We start from the raw sequence: 22,105 nt of genomic DNA, 5'->3' as shown, positions 1-22,105 counted from the left end.
CAGATTTTTGTTCCAGCCATCGTCTTTCCTGTTCAGTCCTCGAGGAGCAGCAGAGCTCAGCAGCTGCTGCTGTGGCTCATGAGCTTTTAAAAAAGATTGAGTTTGTTCAAATAACAGGTTATTACCTGATGAGATTTACAACCTTTCTAAATGTAAATGATGGAAGTGGTGACATTATTCTCCTAAACAGCATTCAGCTCCACTTCCAAAGTCCGCCCGTCCAGCCTCTTGGCCAACTGACTCTTCACTTTTTTCTTTACATAATCAGCACAAGCGTCACGCGGCTGTGTTTAAAGAATTTATCACTATATGGGCTTGATCAAAGTCTGGTTTGGAATTTCCGGAGTATTGAAATACACAGGAGAGATAAACTGATGATCAGGGCCACGCCTAATGACAAGAGAATTACAACAACTAGAGTTCAGTAATCTTCCCGTCCATGAAAAATGAAAAAATTGAAAATTTTTTTGTTTTATTTTGTTTTGTTTGTTTTTTTTTAACCACAATATTTCCCTCTTCCAGGCTTCAGATCCTGATGTTGGAGATAATGAAAATCTGGTCTACAGCATGTCGGGAGACACATCTCACTTCGATGTGGATCCCTTCTCAGGCCTGCTGTACGTGGTCTCAGCAGCAGGTCTCGGTCCAGAGGTGGAGCTGGAGGTGAAGGCCACAGACCCTCAAGATCTGGTTGCTACAACACAGGTGAAGGTGAGCATCAAAGAGGGCAGAGCATGTCCACTCCGGGAGCAAACATTCTTACATTTTGATTTGTACTTCAGATGTAGAGAAAGGTGAACAGAAATGTTCATTTTTTAAGAAGAGTATGATCGCTCTCTTCTGCCCCCAGGTGGTGATCGAGGAAAGCGGGAGCAGCTTGGACATAGTGACCATCACACTGAATCAGCTTCCTAATACTGTGGAGAAGAAAAGCTCACAGCTGGAAAGGTGAAACATTTAAGATCACATTTATTTCAGATTACCGCTCCTCATCACTGACCTGGTATTTTTGATTCCGTTCTTCAGGTCTTTAGGAGAAGTACTGAACTGGACTGTGAACATCATGGAGATATCTGGAGTCGCTGCAGGAAACCCGGAGACCCGGGCGACCAGAGAAACCGTGAAGACGGCGGTCAGTTTCTTCGCTGTGGACGAGGGGGCATTCGTGCCTGCTGGAGAAGTCACAGCGTAAGAACACACTTCGTCCACCATGCTCTTGCTCAGGGGCTCTGCAACCTTTTGAGCCATTTTCGTGACTTTCCACTATGTCAAGTTGCTCTGGAGCCATAAAGCACATTCAACCTTTAAAATGAGGCTAATGCAGGTTATGGGATTTCACATATAATTTTGATTGACAAACAAAAACTATATTTTCCACATTCCGTATTTTTTTGCAGTATAAGGCGCACATAAAAGCTTCTAATTTTCTGAAAACCCAACAGTTCCCCTTATCATCTGGTGCATCTGTTTTGCGGAAAATACTATAATAAAGACCGTCAGTCCATTGTCTGGACTCCGGTCCCCATAATGCTTTGCAACCTGATCACATGACCAAACAACCTATGCTTGCTTGTAGCTAAGCTAGTCAGTTCAAACAGAATGGCCAGCCTGAAGCTTCAGGCACATTTTCCACCTCTAACCTGTCAGTGACCATAATCACACAATCTGTCCTCACACCCGATGCCGGGAGCGGCCAGACACCGGCCGATGGCACGCCCGCCGGGACACCCGCCGGCACGCCGGCAGCGGTCGCCCAGCCGCCGCTGAGCTATCGGTGGGGAACTTCACTCAGGAGACCAGCCTGGCTCAGCAGCTGGCTGGACCCTTGTGATCAAGTGGGTTAGACCAGTCGTGGCGGCGCTGCGCTGCATGTCCGTGAAGAGGAGCATCCTCAGTCAAACTCACTTCGATATGTTGCTTTACTCACTATTGAACACATTTCAACCAAGAATGTAACCACCTAGATCACCAATCTGTATTTCAACTAGGGATGTGCGATACCACTTTTTTTCAGACCGATACCAAGTACGAGTACTTCATCTTCAGTACTCACCGATACCGATACTTGCATACCGATACTTTATACACATAACATTTAAAATAATGCAATGAGATTATTTTTGAAAATGAATTTTATTTCCAATAAAAAGGCAGCCCAGCCACTATGTTTAAGTCCAAAATAATAGTCTGAAAAATAAAACAAGCAACTGAGTTTGCACTTATTTAAATGAAATTAAGTGCAAGATAAAACAATTTCTCTGAGTTTTACACTTTACATAAACTAAGGTTTTTAAATGTACTAATTTGATTTTTTTATGAACTAAAGTCAAAGATAGAACAACCCCTGAGTTTAAAGAGTTGCTTGTGTTCTCTGTGCTGCTCTCGGATCTCTGCTCTTCAGTGTCTCGGTCTTCTGCAGAGTTTGCCGTCGAGTTGCTGCCGGAGTTTTCTTTTTTTCCAGCACAACAGCGTCAGACTCTCGTCCACAAGCTTTGCCCTGAGGTGTTTAAACAAATTACTAGTAGTAAATGAACAACATCGCGCACCTCCTTTAGCAATTTTAGCATTGCAGAGTTAGCATTCTGCAAAGCTCGGCTCGTTTTCACTTATATAACAGAATTTCCACACCGGCGGAGTTCTGGTGAGATGAGCAGCCGTTCTGGATTCATCCTGTTGTCTCTGCTCTGGATGAGACTCACGGAGAAGTCAGCCCGCTGCAGTGGAGCTCAGCGGGCTGTCAGCGCTCCAGAGAGGAGCTTCTTCCTCTTTCATGTTTGTCGGCAGCTTGCATCCCATTCGGTTGCACTACCGCCAACTGCTGGTGAGGAGGGCTTACTACGCGTGGGGTTTTGTTGCCGTGAGTATCGGCGGCTGGTATCGGTAGCCTTCACGAGTACCCGATACCTTGAAATAAGGCCAGTATCGGCCCGATACCGATACCTGGTATCGGTACTCGCACATCCCTAATTTCAACCATACAGAAAGTAGATCATTTTTCTCTCCCCTTTGATATTGGAACGGATGCGATCGCGATGTTTCCAAAATGTTCCTGTTCAGCAGTGTGGGTGCACACATCTTTAAAGTTACCTTCAGCGTGGACAGGGCAATAACAGTAAAAATGGCTATTATCTGAGTGTCTGAATAAAAGAAACAATAGTATATGCATCGTTTAATGTGAGGGGGTGTGGCCAGGCGACACTCATTGAAATGTATTAGTTTTAAAAGAGAGGCGTGGGACATGAAAAAACTGCAAAGCGCTGCTTCTGGACACGATTGAATAGATTAATTTACCTGACTCATAGCACGAATTGCCATGAGACTGGGTTTTGTATTCTATGCGTCTATTCTATAATGCTGTGCGCCCTATGTTTGAAAAAAGTTTTTTAATAAAGCCATTCATTGACTGTGCGCCTTATAATCCAGTGTGCCTTATAGTGCAGAAAATACGGTACATTCATGAAGTTTTAACGACTGTTCAGAATAGTCAACTTTTTAACACGTTTAAACCAATTTTCTTACCTGATTTTAACAGTTTGCACCTCTTTTTAAGCTTTTTTTGTTCTGATAATTTTGAAATGTAGTTGTTTTAGCCATTTACCTCATTTTCATCAGTTTTGCATTTTTTTTTCTAAACATGTCTATTTTTTTCCCTTTTAGAAATGTCTAGACTTCTAAAAGGAAAAAAAAAATTTAACGTGATTGGAAAATTTCCCATTTTTTAAGCCACTCTATCTTCCTTTTTTCCCCATTTCTTGCGGTTTAGCTATTTTTCCAAATTTTATTTGTACCTTTTTTTTGCCAAGATTGGCAAATCCTTTTGAATATGGTGTGTAACTGCAATAACTTAACTTAAATGAGCATTCACATTTCCACTACAGAGGTAATGAAAAGCCACATGTGGCTCCAGAGCCCCAGGTTGAACACCACTGCTCTTGCTGAATGTGCATGTCGATAGTAATGTGTTGTGTCGATAGACCCTCAAGACCCCTGCAGGTGCCTGAGCATAGTGCCTGGCTGCTAAAACCTATGCTAAAACTACAATACCTGCTAGTGTTATAGCAAATGAACAATTGAGAATTAAAGTGTCAACAAAAGTGTTGCCAAACACACATCTCCTGCATTGCAAAATTTGAACAGTATTTTCAAAATCGAGCCTTAAAGTTCATGACCTTCGACCTTTTATGTGTGATCATCAGGAAACTGCAGGAGCAGCAGGATGCTGTGAAGGAAATGCTGGCCAAGGTGTTTGGGGAGGAAACAGACTTAGACGTCGAAGTCGACACGGAGCCTTTGGGCCCAAGTTTCAACCAGGGCGTCGTCATTGCCCTCTCCGTCCTGCTGGCCCTGAGCTTCGCGGGACTGATCATCATCATCGTCTTCTTGATCATCGGGTGAGAATGTGGATTTCAAAACAATTCCAGAGCTTTATACTGCTGCCATCTAGTGGACAAACAGACGTATCATATCAACTTGTTTTCATCCTTTTCTGAATATGTCCTGGTGTAGTGGTGAGCCGTGTGAATGAATGACACACGGTTTGAGGCTCATCGAGGAAACTGCTGCAGTTTTCCTTCAAACAGGAATTCCTCATTCTTCTGAGGACAATATAGAAAACACGCTCAGCTGCAGCTGCTAAAGTTTACCACAGATTGTTGACTTTTCTATGTAAGTTACTTTCTGTTTTAGTCTCTTAATAATAATAATGCATTGATTTTATATAGCAATTTTCTGGACACTCAAAGACGCTTTACATTGCATTATTCATTCTCTCCATACTGGGTGGTGGTAAGCTGTTGCTGTAGCCACAGCTGCCCTGGGGTAGATTGATGGAAGCAAAGCTGCCAATCTGTGCCATCGGCCCCTCCGACCACCACCAACCATTCACTCTCACAACTTTCATACTTAGGCAAGGTGGGTGAAGTGTCTTGCCCGAGGACACAACGACAGTTTTACACCTGCGGGAGCGGGGATCGAACTACCAACCTTCCAGTTATAAGACAACCTGCTCTACCAACTGAGCTACTGTCGCCCCAGACCACCACCCTCTTGGTGGAGTAGTGGCGGTCACAGCACAGAGAAAATAGCCTGGTTTGAATCCAGGCTTAGAGGATATTCACCTTCTTCCGCCTCTGGCAGTCAGAGGTGTCAAAAGTAATCGTATCAAGCATTTCAACTTGTTCACTTAAAGAAAAAAACTTGAATTTCTGAAATGTAGTCAAGTAGAAAAGTCTAAACTCTTACTTCCTGTGAGCGTCTTTCACCTGTTTCTGGTGCACAGCAAAATCGAAAGTGTTATTTCAACTCCCATAGTGTTAAATTTAACGCGTTTTCTGTGTTTATGTAATTCTCACGGACTCCGACTTAAATTTACACTTTTGAAAGTTTTAACATTTTAACTCCCTCATAGTGTTACTTTTTTTTTAACACCCACAGTGTTATTTTATCACCAATAAAAGTGTATTTTTTTTTACACCAAGTTTTGTTGTTTTGTTTCACTAGGTGTGTAAATTTATTAGATTTTCAGTGTACATTTTTGACACTTCCAGTGTATTATTAACAATAAGAAGTGATGTATCTTTACAGTCAAGTAAATTTGTGGTAGTCACAGTGTTTTTGAATTGTGTGATTCTGTTTCACTCAGAGTGTTTCGTGAGTTTCGTACATCCATCCATTATCTGTACCGCTTGAGCTTCTCAGGGTCGCGGGTGGCTGGAGCCGATCCCAGCTGCTGTGGGCGAGGGCGGGGTCACCCTGGACAGCTCGCATGTCTGTCGCAGGGCTGACACATAGAGACATTCACACCTAGGGGCAACCCAGGACATTCTTGCTGTGAGGCAAGAGCGCTCACCACTGCTCCACTATGCCACAGTGAGCTTGACAGTCACGCATTTTGGTCCTTTGTCACGCACTCACGCCACACATTGTATTTCTCACGCTGAAAAAAAAAAATACCGATAAATTTGTCTGATGCTCCGCTGCTATGGAACCGGGAGAAATCAAACACATCAGTAAGTTTGTCACTTACATGTCAAAGAAAAAAGGAAAGGGGCGGGTTAAAATAGCGCAACAACCAACGGAAAAAAGCGTTGTTATCACGTGACTCTGCCAGAGCGTGAGTAGCAGTGGGTGTGAAACACCCGGATGTAGAATTTAACTCAGGCAGGAGTGTAGACACTTGACACCCTGAAACAGCTCCACCACCAGAGCTTTATCAGCATAGCAGGTGTGAAAACAACACCAAATTTAACACCCAGTAACTCGAAATGTTTTACACTGGGAAAACAGCATTATAGAATTTGCTGTGTGGCGGTGGTGCCCGAAGCACAACTACTGTCAACACAATGTCGAGACAGATTCAACCTCCAAAAGCATGGATTTGACATTAATGTGTGTGTGTGTGTGTGTGTGTGTGTGTGTGTGTGTGTGTGTGTGTGTGTGTGTGTGTTTGTGCTGTCAGCTACAAGAGGATGGACAAATCTAAGACAGAATCTTCCAAAATCGACGTTGTCAGTAACACTCGGTTCGGAGGTAACAGGTAAGGCACCTGAAGGGTGGGACACAGTTTTCCACGCTCGGCTCGTTTTTAATTGCATCTCCATCTTTCTGATTTCAGCAACATGGACCAGAGGTTTCCTCAATCCCCAGAACTGGTAAACGACGTGACGGTTCAGTGTTCAGGGAGCAGGATGGGAAGGTCGAGCTGACGGAGGCTTTGTTTTTTTTCAGAAGCAGCCGAGAGGCGGACACGTGCTGCAGAGGACGGACAGAACAGGGTCGATCGGGACGGACAAAGACACGTGGAAGAGTCAGACCTCCGCCCTGTGAGGGCGACAGAGGACGGATGCAGCAGTGAACACGGCTCTTCTCTCTGGTGTGAAGCAGCAGTCACTCCCAGATCACTCCGTCACGCTCAGACTCATTCACCAAGTGATTTCAAATGTTCTTTTCCAGCTAAGGAGATCAGGAATGTCTTCCAATCAAGCATGTTTCGTATTTATTACTCAGTCCATTGTAAACATTTAAAGGGAAAAATGTATGTATCTTTTTGTAAAATAAAGTCACACAATAAAAGTATTCATCATTTTTCTGTTCTTGAGGCAGCTGGTCTGTCTGCTAGAATCCATTTAAGCTTCTGTCTCTTTCAGAAATCCAGAAAATGTCTGAAAAACTCATTTATGAAAATCTACCTCTAAACAGTGGCAATTGTGTAGTTTGACACCAGCCTCACTGTGCTCCAGGTTCACCACGAATAAAAGTCCGTGACATTTTTCCTGATTTAATTAAATTCACATTTAATATAATTTCAGTCAGTCTGTCTGTGTGTTTGATGGTTTCAGTAGAAAGAAAAGGTATTTGAACCTTTGGAAACTTCCTGGTTTCCTGGATTAACCGTCGTAAACAGTCAGGTCTGAACTTCAAAAGGTGGAGTTTCAGTTCAGAGACTGACTTCCATCTTTATTGTCGTTGTTCTGCTGCATCGACTGAACCTGCACTTGGAATCCAGTGGAACACCCGGTGAGACACCGTCACCTGTAAGGTAACTGTCAAGACCCGACCTGCTCCGGGTCGAGGCATCCGCTCCACAGGAACCAGTAGACAGAGGCTCAGTCTTCTGACGACGTGAAACCGAGAAGCTCCAGTTTCAACTGAAGGCCAAAGTTTATAGATAATCATGAACTGTGGGAAGAAAAGAAGGTCACTGACATCAGCAGGTCGCAGTCATCCATCCATCCATCCTGCACCAGAACCCTGTCCAAGCCAACGGAGAAATCGTGACCAGAGACAAGCTGGACAAAGAGCAGCAGGACTGGTACTTCCTGTACGTGGAGGCTGTGGATGCTCGGAGCCCACCGACGTCGGCAGTCACTCTGCTAAAGTCTGAAAGAGGCAGTCAAATCCGTTGTTATTTCTTGTGCAGTGGACTTTCCCTGAAGTGATTTTTACAGGCTAAAGATCAGGTCAGCTCAGTGGTCCTGTGGTTAGCTTCAACATGCGTGCTAGCTCTTTGAACCGGGTGACCTTCCTCTGGAGCATCACCTTCAGAAAACAGCCTCAGCTGCAGCTGCACTTCATTCATAACATGATATTGTGATTCAAGGTTAGCTAAAACTTTTTTCAAAGGACCATGATCAACCCGGAAACTCGAGAAGGCTGGATTTGTGATTGGAGAGTGTTTTTAAAGGTTAAAGGATAAGTTCGGTTTAAACAGTTTTCACGTTGTTTATAGAAAGATGTATAACAATATACTCACTCAGAAGGGTTTTCTGATCCGAAAAGTGGTCCAGAAGGAAGTTAGATCCATAGTCGAGCTGCAGACCTTCATATAATGTTAGTCAATGGGGCATCCATGGCGCTGGCTCCCAAAACGGCTTTAACCGTCCAAAAACTCATTAGTTTCACCAATATTTCCTCATGGTCCGCTCAGCCTCTCCTCCACCACAGCCCGGTGTCGCAAAATACATGCTGTTGCAGTTTTACAGATCTCTGAAGTCAACAAGGTGACCTGGAAGTAAACTGAAGTACATTCACCAAGAGACACAGTAGGTGGCGCTGTGCACCAAAGCTGTTGGTCGCCACCCAAGGAGAAGAAGCACATCTCTTAACTGCAAACATCTGCTTCTCTGCCCGCCCCCCCCCCCCCCCCCCCCCCCCCCAGCTGCCGTTTTTTTTTTTTTTTTTTTTTTTTTTTGTCGCCCATGCAAGGCACCTGTAAAGGCTGCCGGGGCAGAAATGAAATTTCTCCTTGTGGGACTAATAAAGCCATAATTCATTCAATTCATATGGTTGTTTATGGTTCCACTGAACTGAAACCACAGTTTGGGTAACAATGCATTTTCTGCTGCTGACTGTCTTGGATTTGACATTATTTTCAGATTGTAGATTCCATAAAACTGATTCATGTCAATAAAATTGGTTGAGCTTCCCACCTGCGTTCGACTGGTTGGTAATAGAGGAAAGAATATCGGACATCTCTGTCTCCTCCCACTTCTCCTCTATTGTGACCCCAAGTCGTCCTTGGACCAACAAGCTCTTAAATTACCATGTAAATCATCCACCTGTGGCGGTTCGTTCCGCACTTTAAGAGAAAATAATCATCTTTTTGTGGCAAGACAATGAACTCTGCAAACCAGCTTCACACTCAGTGAAACAAAAGGACAATGTCATCTGCAAAAGCAGAGGAGATACATTTCTGCTGTCCCACGCAAGTGCTTCTGCCATTGGCTGAATCTTCACTTTGTTCTTTAGATAAGCAGCACAACCATCACGCGGCTCTGTGTTAAGAATTTATCACTATATGGGCTTGATCAAAGTCGGCTTTGGAATTACTGTAGTATTGAAATACACGGGAGAGATAACCTGATGATCAGGGCTACGCCTAATGATAAAAGAATTACGTCAACTAGAGCTCAGTAATCTTCCCGTCCACTGTAAAATTAAAAATGTGTTTTTTTAACCACAATATTTCCCTCTTCCAGGCTTCATATCCTGATGTTGGAAAGAATGACAATCTGGTTTACAGCATGTCGGGAGACACATGTCAATTCGATGTGGATCCCCTCTCAGGCCTGCTGTACGTGGTCTCAGCAGCAGGTCTCGGTCCAGAGGTGGAGCTGGAGGTGAAAGCCACAGATCCTCAAGGGCTGGTTGCTGCAACAAAGGTTGAGGTGAGCATCAAAGAGGGCAGAGTTTGTTCACTTCGGGAGTAAACATTCTCTACATTTTGATTTTGAACAGTGGAATCACTCTCTTCTGCCCCCAGGTGGTGATCGAGGAAAGCGGGAGCAGCTTGGACGTAGTGACCATCGCACTGAATCAGCTTGCTAATGTTGTGGAGAAGAAACGCTCTGAGTTGGAAAGATGAAACATTTAAGATCGCATTAGTTTCAGATTAACGTTCCTCATCACTGACCTGGTATTTTTGATTCCGTTCTTCAGGTCTTTAGAAGAAGTACTGGACTGTACCGTGAACATCATGGAGATATCTGGGGTCGCTGCAGGAGACCCGGAGACCCGGGTGACCAGAGAAACCATGAAGACGGTGGTCAGTTTCTTCATTGCGGACGAGGAGGAGAAGGTCATTCCTGCTGAAAAAGTCACAGCGTAAGATTTACTCTTAGTGTGTCAAGAACACACTTTGTCCACCAATGCACATGCTCTTGCTCAGGGGCTCTGCAAGCTTTTGGACCAAAAGAGCCATTTTTGTGACTTTCCATTATGTCCAGTTGGTTTGGAGCCATAAGGCACATTCAACCATTAAAATGAGGCGAATGCAGCTCATGGAGTTTCATTTATAGTTTTGATGCACTAACAAAAACTGTATCTGAGGATACATTCATGACGTTTTAACTACAGTTCAGAATAGTGAACTTTTTAACACATTCAACAAAATTTCTTACCTTATGTTAACAGTTTAGCTCCGCTTTATAAGCTTTTTTTTGTTGACAATTTTGAAATGTAGTTGTTTTAGCCATTTTAACTCCTTTTCATCAGTTTTGCATGTTTTTTTCTAACCAAGTTTATTTTTTTATCGATTTTTTTCTATTATTCTTTTCGAAATGTCTGCAATTCTAAAAGGAAAAAAAAATTAAACGTGGTAAGAAAATTTCCTATTTTAAGCGGCTTCCTTTTTTCCTCATTTCATGTGGTTTTAGCAATTTTTCCAAATTTTACTTGCATCTTTTTTTTGAATGCCGTTTATAAAGTAACTTAAATGTTTATTCTAGGGCTGTCAAATGATTAAAATTTTTAATCAGATTAATCACAGCTTACAAATTAATTAATCATGATTATCACAAATAATCGCAATTTCCAACTACGAGGGTGTACCCAAAAGAAACCGGAATTTGGTAATACCTTTTTATTTCTGACATTTCAAAATAAAACACCACCGTCGCCTTCAAAATAATCTCCATCCGCATTAATGCAGCGCTCCAGCCGTGTCTCCCACTTCACGAATGTGTCGTCAGACCCGTGCGTAATTGTGCCATTCTGGGCCGGCTGCGATTTGTCTGTCCCCTCCTCCACATCTGCAAACCGCTGTCCCTTCAGCTGCTTCTTCAACCTGGGGAACAAGAAAAAGTCCCTGGAGGCTTCATCTGGAGAATCAGGCGGATGGGAGAGGAGATTCATCTCATTCTTCTCCAGAAACTGCGTGAGGCGCAGCGCCGTGTCCGCTGGCGCTCTGTGGTGGTGGATCAACCGGCTCCACTCTGCCACTACGCTCTGCTTCCTCCTCACATCCTCACGGAGCGTCTGAGGACTTCCTGTAGTAGTCCTGATTTACAGTCTGACCTGGAGGGACAGACTCGCTGTGGACGAGACCCTGGACAGCCAAGAAGTAGCTCAGCATTGTTTTCACTGCTGAGCGGACCTGACGCGCCGACATCTGGCCCTTCTCAAACCCCCGGACCACTCATGGACCTGAGTCTTCCCCAGAGCATCATCCTTGTAGGCTTGCTGCAACAAGCTGAGTGTTTCTGCTGCTGTTTTTCCCAGCAGGAAGCAGAATTTAATGTTCGCACGCTGCTCGAGCAATGTCGCCATTTTGGAAAAATCGCAGAGCGCAGCCGCACTCTGTTGCTATAAATAGCGCCTGACAGGCGTCAGTGTAACTCTCGGAGCTCAGATTTCTCACAGATGTGCATGAGGCTTACCTGCAGCACATCTGACGGCCAGAAGTCAGAACTCATTATTAGTATTGTTTTCTGACCAAATTCCGTTTTTTTTGGGGTACCCCGTCGTATGTCTGAAATATGTCCTTTTTATCCTGTTTTGCATTAACAAAAAATGACAGGACATGATTATATATATTTAACAAGTGATTTTTTTTAATTTAAGGCTCCAAATAAGATAAATATTCAAAAAAGTGAAACATGCACACCATAACATAATGTCTGTGTGTGTGCAGTGTATTTGCACCGCTCCGCACATCGCCGCACCCCTCCGGGCTTCACCGCACCGCGCGCTGCACGCCGCATTGCTCCGCACGTCAGCACACCGCTCCCAGCTGGCCTGCTTGTCATGATGCGCATGCGTTAAACTGCGCTAAAAAATTTAACGAAATTGAGTACATAAATTAGTTAACGCCATTAACTCGTTATTTTTGACTACCCGAGTTTATTTACGTTTCATGTTGTGAAGGCTTCATGGAGCTGCTGCAGAGGAACTCAAGAGTCATGTGGCTCCAGAGTCACAGGTTGCAGAGCTCTGATCCAGGCCAACCCCATGCAGCGAGGGACCTACACTGCTCACCTGTCAGCTGCGGGCTGCTTTAGCGGGAAAGCATTTGAAGTGCATTCGTGGAGAGTAAGACTGGTTGAGTTTCCCACCTGCGTTCGACTGGTTGGTAATAGAGGAAAGAAAACCAGACATCTTTGTCTCCTCCCACTTCTCCTCTATTGTGACTCCAAGTCGTCCTCGGGCCAACAAGCTCTTAAATTACCATGTAAATCATCCACCTGTGGGGGTTTCTCCCACACTTTAAAGGGGCTGTATCCTGCTTTTTTAGCTAGTCCAAACCCTGGAAATGGCTCTAACATGGTAATAGTTTATTTTTGGCGCTAAAGAAAAGTAATTTTGTGTGAAATAAAAGATTTTCTGGGGCTAATTCTGAAACCCGGAAGAGAAAACGCTCCATTTCAGTGAAAATCCCGCCTCTCCCCCTGTGGACTTTGACTGACAGCTACTTCAACCAATCAGCGCTTCAAAACAAATACGCTGGCTAGCTTTAGCTCTTTAGCTCTAGCTTCTCTACACGCAAAAACGTCTTTTCCTGTGAGAAACTCACCAAGCGCAGACCCTTCAGACCCTTCAGACCCTTCAGACTCTTGCTCTTGCTTGACTGTTGCTTTCAGACGATGGTCAAAGTTTATCCTCGAAATCGGAGTTACAAAAAGCAGCAACGCTGATTGCCGAGGGCCTGCGGGAGGGGGGCTCAGGGGAGCCATCTTCTCCGTGTGACGTGAACGTGGGAAAACAGAGCGTTTTCACGGTGGGAGGGGCTGCCTCTCTGAGCAGCACAAACACCAGGAAAGCTCATACAAGCAGGCACGAAGGAAAAAAAAAGCTTTGGGGTGTTTTAGGTGAGAACATAACTACATAACAAGGTTAAAACATAAAAAAAGTGAATTTTGCATGATACAGCCCCTTTAAGAGAAAATGTCATCTTTTTGTGGTAAGATGATGAACTCTGCAAACCAGCTTCACACTCATTGAAACAAAAGGACGGCAGCATCTGCGTAAAGCAGAGGAGACACATTTCTGCTGTCCCACGTGCTTCTGCCATCGGCTGAGTCTTCACTTTGTTCTTTACATAATCAGCACAACTGTCACGCGGCTCTGTTTGAAGAATTTATCACTATATGGGCTTGATCAAAGTCGGCTTTGGAATTACTGTAGTATAAAGTGATGATCAGGGCTACGCCTAATGATAAAAGAATGAGAGTAATCTTCTCGTCCACTGCAAAATTAAAAATATGTGTTTTTTAACCACAATATTTCCCTCTTCCAGGCTTCATATCCTGATGTTGGAGATAATGACGATGTGGTCTGCAGCATGTCGGGAGACACATGTCAATTCGATGTGGATGAGTCATGTGGCTCCAGAGTCACAGGTTGCAGAGCCCTGATCCAGGCCAACCCCATGCAGCGAGGGACCTACACTGCTCACCTGTCAGCTGTGGGCTGCTTTAGCAGGAAAGCATTTGAAGTGCATTCGTGGAGTGTAAGATTGTTTGAGTTTCCCACCTGCATTCGACTGGTTGGTAATAGAGGAAAGAAAACCAGACATCTCTGTCTCCTCCCACTTCTCCTCTACTGTGACCCCAAGTCGTCTTCGGGCCAACAAGCTCTTAAATTACCATGTAAATCATCCACCTGTGGGGGTTTCTCCCACACTTTAAGAGAAAATATCATCTTTTTGTGGCAAGACAATGAACTCTGCAAACCAGCTTCACACTAATTGAAACAAAAGGACAATGTCATCTGCGGAAAGCAGAGGAGACACATTTCTGCTGTCCCACGCACGTGCTTCTGCCATCGGCTGAGTCTTCACTTTGTTCTTTAGATAAGCAGCACAAGCATCACGCGGCTCTGTTTGAAGAATTTATCACTATATGGGCTTGATCAAAGTCAGCTTTGGAATTACTGTAGTATTGAAATACACGGGAGAGATAAAGTGATGATCAGGGCTACGCCTAATGATAAAAGAATTACGTCAACTAGAGTTCAGTAATCTTCCCGTCCACTGTAAAATTAAAAATGTGTTTTTTTAACCACAATATTTCCCTCTTCCAGGCTTCATATCCTGATGTTGGAAAGAATGACGATGTGGCCTACAGCATGTTGGGAGACACATGTCAATTCGATGTGGATCCCCTTTCAGGCCTGCTGTACGTGGTCTCAGCAGCAGGTCTCGGCACAGACGTGGAGCTGGAGGTGAAGGCCACAGACCCTCAAGGGCTGGTTGCTACAACAAAGGTTGAGGTGAGCATCAAAGAGGGCAGAGTTTGTTCACTTCGGGAGTAAACATTCTTACATTTTGATTTTGAACAGTGGAATCACTCTCTTCTGCCCCCAGGTGGTGATCGAGGAAAGCGGGAGCAGCTTGGACGTAGTGACCATCACACTGAATCAGCTTGCTAATGTTGTGGAGAAGAAACGCTCTGAGTTGGAAAGATGAAACATTTAAGATCGCATTAGTTTCAGATTAACGTTCCTCATCACTGACCTGGTATTTTTGATTCCGTTCTTCAGGTCTTTAGAAGAAGTACTGGACTGGACCGTGAACATCATGGAGATATATCTGGGGTCGCTGCAGGAAACCCGGAGACCCTGGCGACCAGAGAAACCATGAAGACGGTGGTCAGTTTCTTCATTGCGGACGAGGAGGAGAAGGTCATTCCTGCTGAAAAAGTCACAGCGTAAGATTTACTCTTAGTGTGTCAAGAACACACTTTGTCCACCAATGCACATGTTCTTGCTCAGGGGCTCTGCAAGCTTTTGGACCAAAAGAGCCATTTTCGTGACTTTCCATTATGTCCAGTTGATTTGGAGCCATAAGGCACATTCAACCATTAAAATGAGGCGAATGCAGCTCATGGAGTTTCATTTATAGTTTTGATGCACTAACAAAAACTGTATCTCAGGATACATTCATGAAGTTTTAACTGCAGTCCAGAATAGTAAACTTTTTAACTAGTGCTGTGATGCGATCAAAAAAATGAATCTAATTAATTACAGGATTTGTAATTAATTAATCTAATTAATCACATTTTAATCTCATATCTGCTTTAGGTCCCCAAGTGAAGAATTTGAATTCAAGGATGTTACAGAATTGTTGTGCAGGACTCATCAAATGAATACACAGAGAAGAGAAGATATGAAATCTACGTTTTTATTGATGATGAATGAAAGCTAAGTGACGACGTCTGATCCAAAATAAATGTGTGTTGTGCAGTGTGTTTCATTAATGAAATTCAAAAGAAGAAAAAGTTTAAGTACATCCCAGAAAACCAATTCGGCCTGGTGCATTATTCAAAAATGCAGTACAAATGTAGAAAAAAAAAGAAAAAAAAAACTCACATAAAATCAGGCTGAGTCTCAAATAGACACTAAAGCAAACAATCAAAATGAATAATAAAGCTAAGTCAATACAGCAATTCAAAATGAATACTACAAGTATAACATGCCTCTAAATGAGACAACAATTCAATTCACATTGAATTGCCACTCAAGTGTGCTATAATTAATCTTTGATTAATTTTTTTGTGTGCATAAATTTGCGGTGTAATTAATTAATCCAATTAATGCATTAAAGTGACGACCCTATTTTTAACACATTCAAGCAATTTTCTTGCCTTTTTTAACAGTTCAGCTCCTCTTTATAAGCTTTTGTTTTATTGACAATTTTGAAATGTCCTTTTAGCCATTTTACCTCCTTTTCATCAGTTTTGCATGCTTTTTTCTAACCATGTTTATTTTTTTATCCTTTTCAAAATGTCTAGATTTCTAAAATGAAAAAAAAAATAAACATGTTTAGAAAATTTCCCATTTTTTAAGCAACTCTATCTTCCTTTTTTTCCCATTTCTTGTGGTTTTAGCAATTTTTCCAAATTTGACTTGTATCTTGTTTTTATGCCATTTCAATCAAGATTGGCAAATCATTTTGATTAGTACTGTGCTGTGTAACTATGATAAAGTAACTTAAATGTAAATTCACATTTCATGTTGTGAAGGCTTCATGGAGCTGCTGCAGAGGAACTCAAGAGTCATGTGGCTCCAGAGTCACAGGTTGCAGAGCCCTGATCCAGGCCAACCCCATGCAGCGAGGGACCTACACTGCTCACCTGTCAGCTGCGGGCTGCTTTAGCAGGAAAGCATTTGAAGTGCATTTGTGGAGAGTAAGACTGGTTGAGTTTCCCACCTGCGTTTGACTGGTTGGTAATAGAGGAAAGAAAACCAGACATTTCTGTCTTCTCCCACTTCTCCTCTATCGGGACTCCAAGTCGTCCTCGGGCCAACAAGCTCTTAAATTACCATGTAAATCATCCACCTGGGCGTCGTTTTTATGTACCTTCTCGGAAAACAAATCGCTTCTCCAACTCTTTTGTTCCCTCTGCTATTAAACTGTTAAACTCTGAAGGGACTGTATTCCTTAAGTAGGGAAGACTATGTGATATATTGATCTCATTAATATGGTGTAGTACTATTGTTGGTCTTGAGCCTTACATTTTCTGAATTGTTAATACTAACACACAACGAACGACTTTGGTGTGTTTGTGAAATGCTTCGAGGTTTGCTGCAAATGAATTGCCCTGTGGGATCAATAAAGTTTTCTGAATCTGAATTTGAATCAACAGGCTCTTAAAGTTTTTCTCGATTGTTAACACACGTTTCTCAATACAATAATGACTTTCTCAGTACTGCACACACAAAACTGAAAACCGCACACACAAAACGCTAAACCTGACACTCCTTTTGCAAGAACACTCTTGCCATCAAATCTCTACATTGTGTTCACAAAATGGAACTCATGTTTTCATTTGCTACACACAGTCGTATGACACGTACCATTCAATGAGCACACACAAGTAAGCTTCTGCTGCACACTACCAAGCATTTACAGCACATTGTAGTGAAAAACTGAAAACACTACTGTAAAATGGAACACACAATATGAATGAAAGGGACTCTGGAAAATAAGAGATTTCTCCTTTCGTAAAAATGACTCAATGTAGCCTACTTTTTTCATTAAAAAAATTAAACTTAAAACAGCACACAAATATGCAGCCAAAAATGTTTTATTGTTGGACATAGTTGAGGAACTATCATGATCAAGCATCATCATGCCTTTGGTTTCTGTCTGGCCAGAGGGCTTCGTCCACATCACAGGCCATGTTCTCCCTGTGGAGACGTCTCTGGAAGAACCGCCTTGAGAGGCGCATGAATCCCTGAATGGACTCCAGGCTGACGTCCCCACAGGCTCCTTCCATGGCCTGGACCAGTGGGACCTGGGTCTGGGGGTTTCACTCATACACCTTCCACCTCCAAGCAGAGAAGAACTTCTTTATGGAGTTGAGGAATGGAGAGTAATGTGGGAGGAATAACACCGTAAAGTGTGGCTGGTCCTGGAACCACTGACGTACAAGCAGAGCCCGGTGGAAACGCACACCGTCTCAGAGGACAACATCATAAATTCTTTGAGGATCATTAGTGTGATCTGGTGGAACAAGCTGTTCATGGAGGTCATCAAGCAAGGCCAGCAGCAAGTCTGTGGTATAGGCACCAAGCTGTACATGGTGGTGAAGGACACCATGGTGATTTATTGCTACACACATGGTTATGCTCCCAGTCGCGGGCCGGATTTGGTGTACCGATCCCTGGTATACAGTGTACTGCCCTGAATTTGTTGAGTTTTGAACACTTGTGTGTTGTAGGTTCATACCACTGAGATGTTACATGAGAAGTGTGTGTAACCACAGAACATTGTTTGTGGTGTTTTGACAACAAGTTAATGTGCAATTGACTGTAGAGTGTATTGTCGGTTAAAGCTTTGAGCTTTTACATGAGAGGTGTGTGCAACAACTGAACATAGTGTGTAGTGTTTAGACCACAAGGTGATGTGCAATTGGCGTCAGAGTGTGAAGAAGGAAAGTCAGAGTCCAGCGGAGTCATAAGGGAGTGTGAAGAAGTGACAATTCGAGTCGAGCAAATGGTACGTGAAGTTAAGGTTGTGCAAATTGTGCCAAAGTTTAGATTTTTGTGTGTTAACAATCGTGAAAAACTGCAAATTACCATGTAAATCTGTGGCAGTTTCTCTCACACTTTAAGAGAAAATACCATCTTTTTGTGGCAAGACAATGAACTGTGCAAACCAGCTTCACACTCATTGAAACAAAAGGACAGCAGCATCTGCGTAAAGCAGAGGAGACACATTTCTGCTGTCCCACGTGCTTCTGCCATCGGCTGAGTCTACTTTGTTCTTAACATTATCAGCACAAGCGTCACACAGCTCCTGTTTGAGGAATTTATCACTATATGGGCTTGATCAAAGTCTGCTTTGGAATTTCCGGAGTATTGAAATACACGAGAGAGATAAAGTTATGATCAGGGCCACGCCATAATAAAGAATTACATCAACCTGAGTTCAGTAATCTTCTCGTCCACTGGAAAATGGAAAATATGTATTCGACGGCTCGTGTGAGTTCACCCAACCAGTCCTTATGTGTTTTGTTGATCTGGAGACCGCGTCCCTCGTGGTGTCTTCTGGGGGGCGCTTTGTGAGTATGGAGTCCGGGGCCCCTTGTTAAGGGCCGTCCGATCTCTGTATGACTGATGCAGGAGTCTGGTCCGCCTTGCCGGCAGTAAGTCGGACCTGTTCCCGGTGCATGTTGGACTCCGGCAGGGCTGCCCTTTGTCACTGGTTCTGTTCATTATTTTTATGGACATAATTTCTAAGTGCAGCCAAACTGAGCCCGCTAATGAACTTCTTGCCACCAGCTAAGCAGTGGCTCAATGACAACAGCCTCCAATTAAATTCGGTAAAAAAAACAGAGACCCTCATCATGGCTTCCGGTTGAGTGAACGCTGGTGCGCCTTGCTGCCGCTGCTCACCGTGAATCAGCTGGTTACCTGCTGGCTGCCTGCTGGCTACCTGCTCGGCTACCTGCCCGGCTCCTCACCTGGCTCCACGTTATGGCGTCTCCACGGCGCTTTACGATGTGGGCCTGCAGGGTCGTTGTGTGGTCCATATTGGTTTAGACTGTCGTCTCACTCCTCAATCTGCCCGTGGAAGGACTTCTTCAGTACTCAGCGGCGGAGCTGCTCAGGCTCCGCTATCAATTGTCCGGACCTCCACCAGCAGCTTTGAAGCTCCACCCGGACATCGGTTTCCAGCCTTGCTCGAGGTACGTCCACCGTGGCTCTCAGCAGGGCTTTCTCTTCGGCAGCTCCAGAGGAAAGGGATCACTTCCATCAGGTCCTCCACTCGCCGTCCTCCCAGAAACACCGGCCGAACTGTCAACCACAGCCTGCCTGGCTAGGTCGGCTAATGCTCCGCTCTCCAGTGACAACATCGATGTCAGCTTCGGGTCGCGGTGGTGGTCTCGCGATATTGCACCGCGAGAAGTGGAAGATCCTTCCAGTTTCCCTGTCTCCTCTGTCATCACTGGAATGTTGTGAGATCTCAGGCGACATTCCTTCAATCATTGTCACCGTCTACCGTCCTCCCAAGCCTCACACCGAATTTTTAATTGAATTTTCTGCCCTTCTCATCCACTTTGCCAGTCTCTCTCCAAATGTAATTCTGCTGGGTGATTTTAACATACAGTGATTTTCAGGGTTACACCTAATGATAAAAGAATTACGTCAACTAGAGTTCAGTAATCTTCTCGTCCACTGGAAAATGGAAAATGTGTTTTTTTAAACACAATATTTCCCTCTTCCAGACTTCAGATCCTGATGTTGCAGATAATGACGATGTGGTCTACAGCATGTTGGGAGACACGTCTCACTTCAACGTGGATCCCCTCTCAGGCCTGCTGTACGTGGTCTCAGCAGCAGGTCTCGGCACAGACGTGGAGCTGGAGGTGAAGGCCACAGACCCTCAAGGGCTGGTTGCTACAACACAGGTTGAGGTGAGCATCAAAGAGGGCAGAGTTTGTTCACTTCGAGAGTAAACATTCTTACATTTTGATTTTGAACAGTGGAATCACTCTCTTCTGCCCCCAGGTGGTGATCGAGGAAAGCGGGAGCAGCTTGGACATAGTGACCATCGCACTGAATCAGCTTGCTAATGCTGTGGAGAAGAAACGCTCTGAGTTGGAAAGATGAAACATTTAAGATCGCATTAGTTTCAGATTAACGTTCCTCATCACTGACCTGGTATTTTTGATTCCGTTCTTCAGGTCTTTAGGAGAAGTACTGGACTGGACCGAGAACATCATGGAGATATCTGGAGTTGCTGCAGGAGACCCGGAGACCCGGGTGACCAGAGAAACCATGAAGACGGTGGTCAGTTTCTTCACTGTGGATGAGGGGGAGAAGGTCATTCCTGCTGAAAAAGTCACAGCGTAAGATTTACTCTTAGTGTGTCAAGAACACACTTTGTCCACCAATGCACATGCTCTTGCTCAGGGGCTCTGCAAGCTTTTGGACCAAAAGAGCCTTTTTTGTGACTTTCCATCATTTTTTTATTTTTATTTTATTAAAGGAGCACAGCGCAGTTTGCTCGTTTTATGCGAAACACCGACCCCTGCAGGCCTTAGGCGTAACTGTAGTTTAGTGAAAAGCTCGTGTCTGTGGCTTGTGCCCATGTACGTGCATAGAAGAGGGGAACTCCTTCCTTGCTCTTTTAGCAGCGCTCCAGTAAAATGTAAGTTTCTTTTACCTGTTGGGGTCTGTGCTGGAGTTGTGGCAGCGCTGGAAGCCAGTCTTTTCTTACTGTCTGGTAGCTCGATCCTCAGTACTGCTCAGTTGTTGCTGCTAAGCGTCTGGCGGAGTAATGGCGGACAAATCGAAACTTAGGATTACCAGGCCAGCGGGAGCGCGCATTACGTCAGGCTCAGAGCGATTCGTACCCGAATCACTCATATTTCTGTGCCTTCAGTGCCCTGCACAGGAAAATAGGAGCGACTGTGATTTTGCAAAAATAGCTCTTGCTGCCCATCAGGCAAAGGTGAAAACGTGTGTGGGTGTGAATAATTGATAATTTAATATTTAAAACTGCGCTGTACCCCTTTAAAGATTGGATCCCCATTAGCTGTCACCAGGGTGACAACTAATCTTCCTGGGGTCCATAACCACATAAAACAATTATAAATAAGAACATGAGCAAAGTACATAAAACAGTGAACAGAATGGATAAAACAAACACTCATGAAACGCAGTGCATGAAGACCAATAAACAATTGAATAAGAAAAAGAAGTAAAATAAATATATACACACAATTAAATAGAAGACCAGAAAACCAGATAGAACAAGACAATGATACAAATGAAACATAAAACAAGAACTAAGAATGCACCTACAATGCAATCACGCTTTGAAGATTTTCGTGATCATAGTTTTAGAAGCTTTTATGTTGTTCTCCTTTCTTACAGTAAAAGGTAGCCTATTCCACAGATTCGCTGCCCTGTACATCACTGTTCTTTGCATTGCCCCAGATTGAGCCTTTGGAAGCGATATGTAGTCTGCCATATGGCATCTAGTCAAATAAGAATGGTGATCATGAACATAGATAATTTTTTCATATAGAGGCCTCGGTTTCATTTTTATCCGTATATTCTGAAAAAACAGTTCCAAGATTCCTCTGTAATCTCTTCTCCACATGTAGCCATGACAAACACTGATGCATATAGTCAATGTGAGTCCGAAATGGGCAACGAAGAACTAGTCGTGCAGCTTTATTTTGCAGCACCTGTAGTTTATGAATATCTTTTTTTGTGGTACCCAACCATATGACTGAGCAATAATCCAGATGAGATAGAACTAAAGACTGAGTGACATATTTAACTGATGATTCTGTCATGAAATTATGTCCAGTTGGTTTGGAGCCATAAGGCACATTCAAGCATTAAAATGAGGCGAATGCAGCTCATGGAGTTT

The sequence above is a fragment of the Salarias fasciatus genome, chromosome 6 (genome assembly GCF_902148845.1).
Source record: "Salarias fasciatus chromosome 6, fSalaFa1.1, whole genome shotgun sequence".
Classification (NCBI taxonomy): Eukaryota; Metazoa; Chordata; class Actinopteri; order Blenniiformes; family Blenniidae; genus Salarias; species Salarias fasciatus.
Note: the sequence above shows the minus strand (reverse complement) of the source record.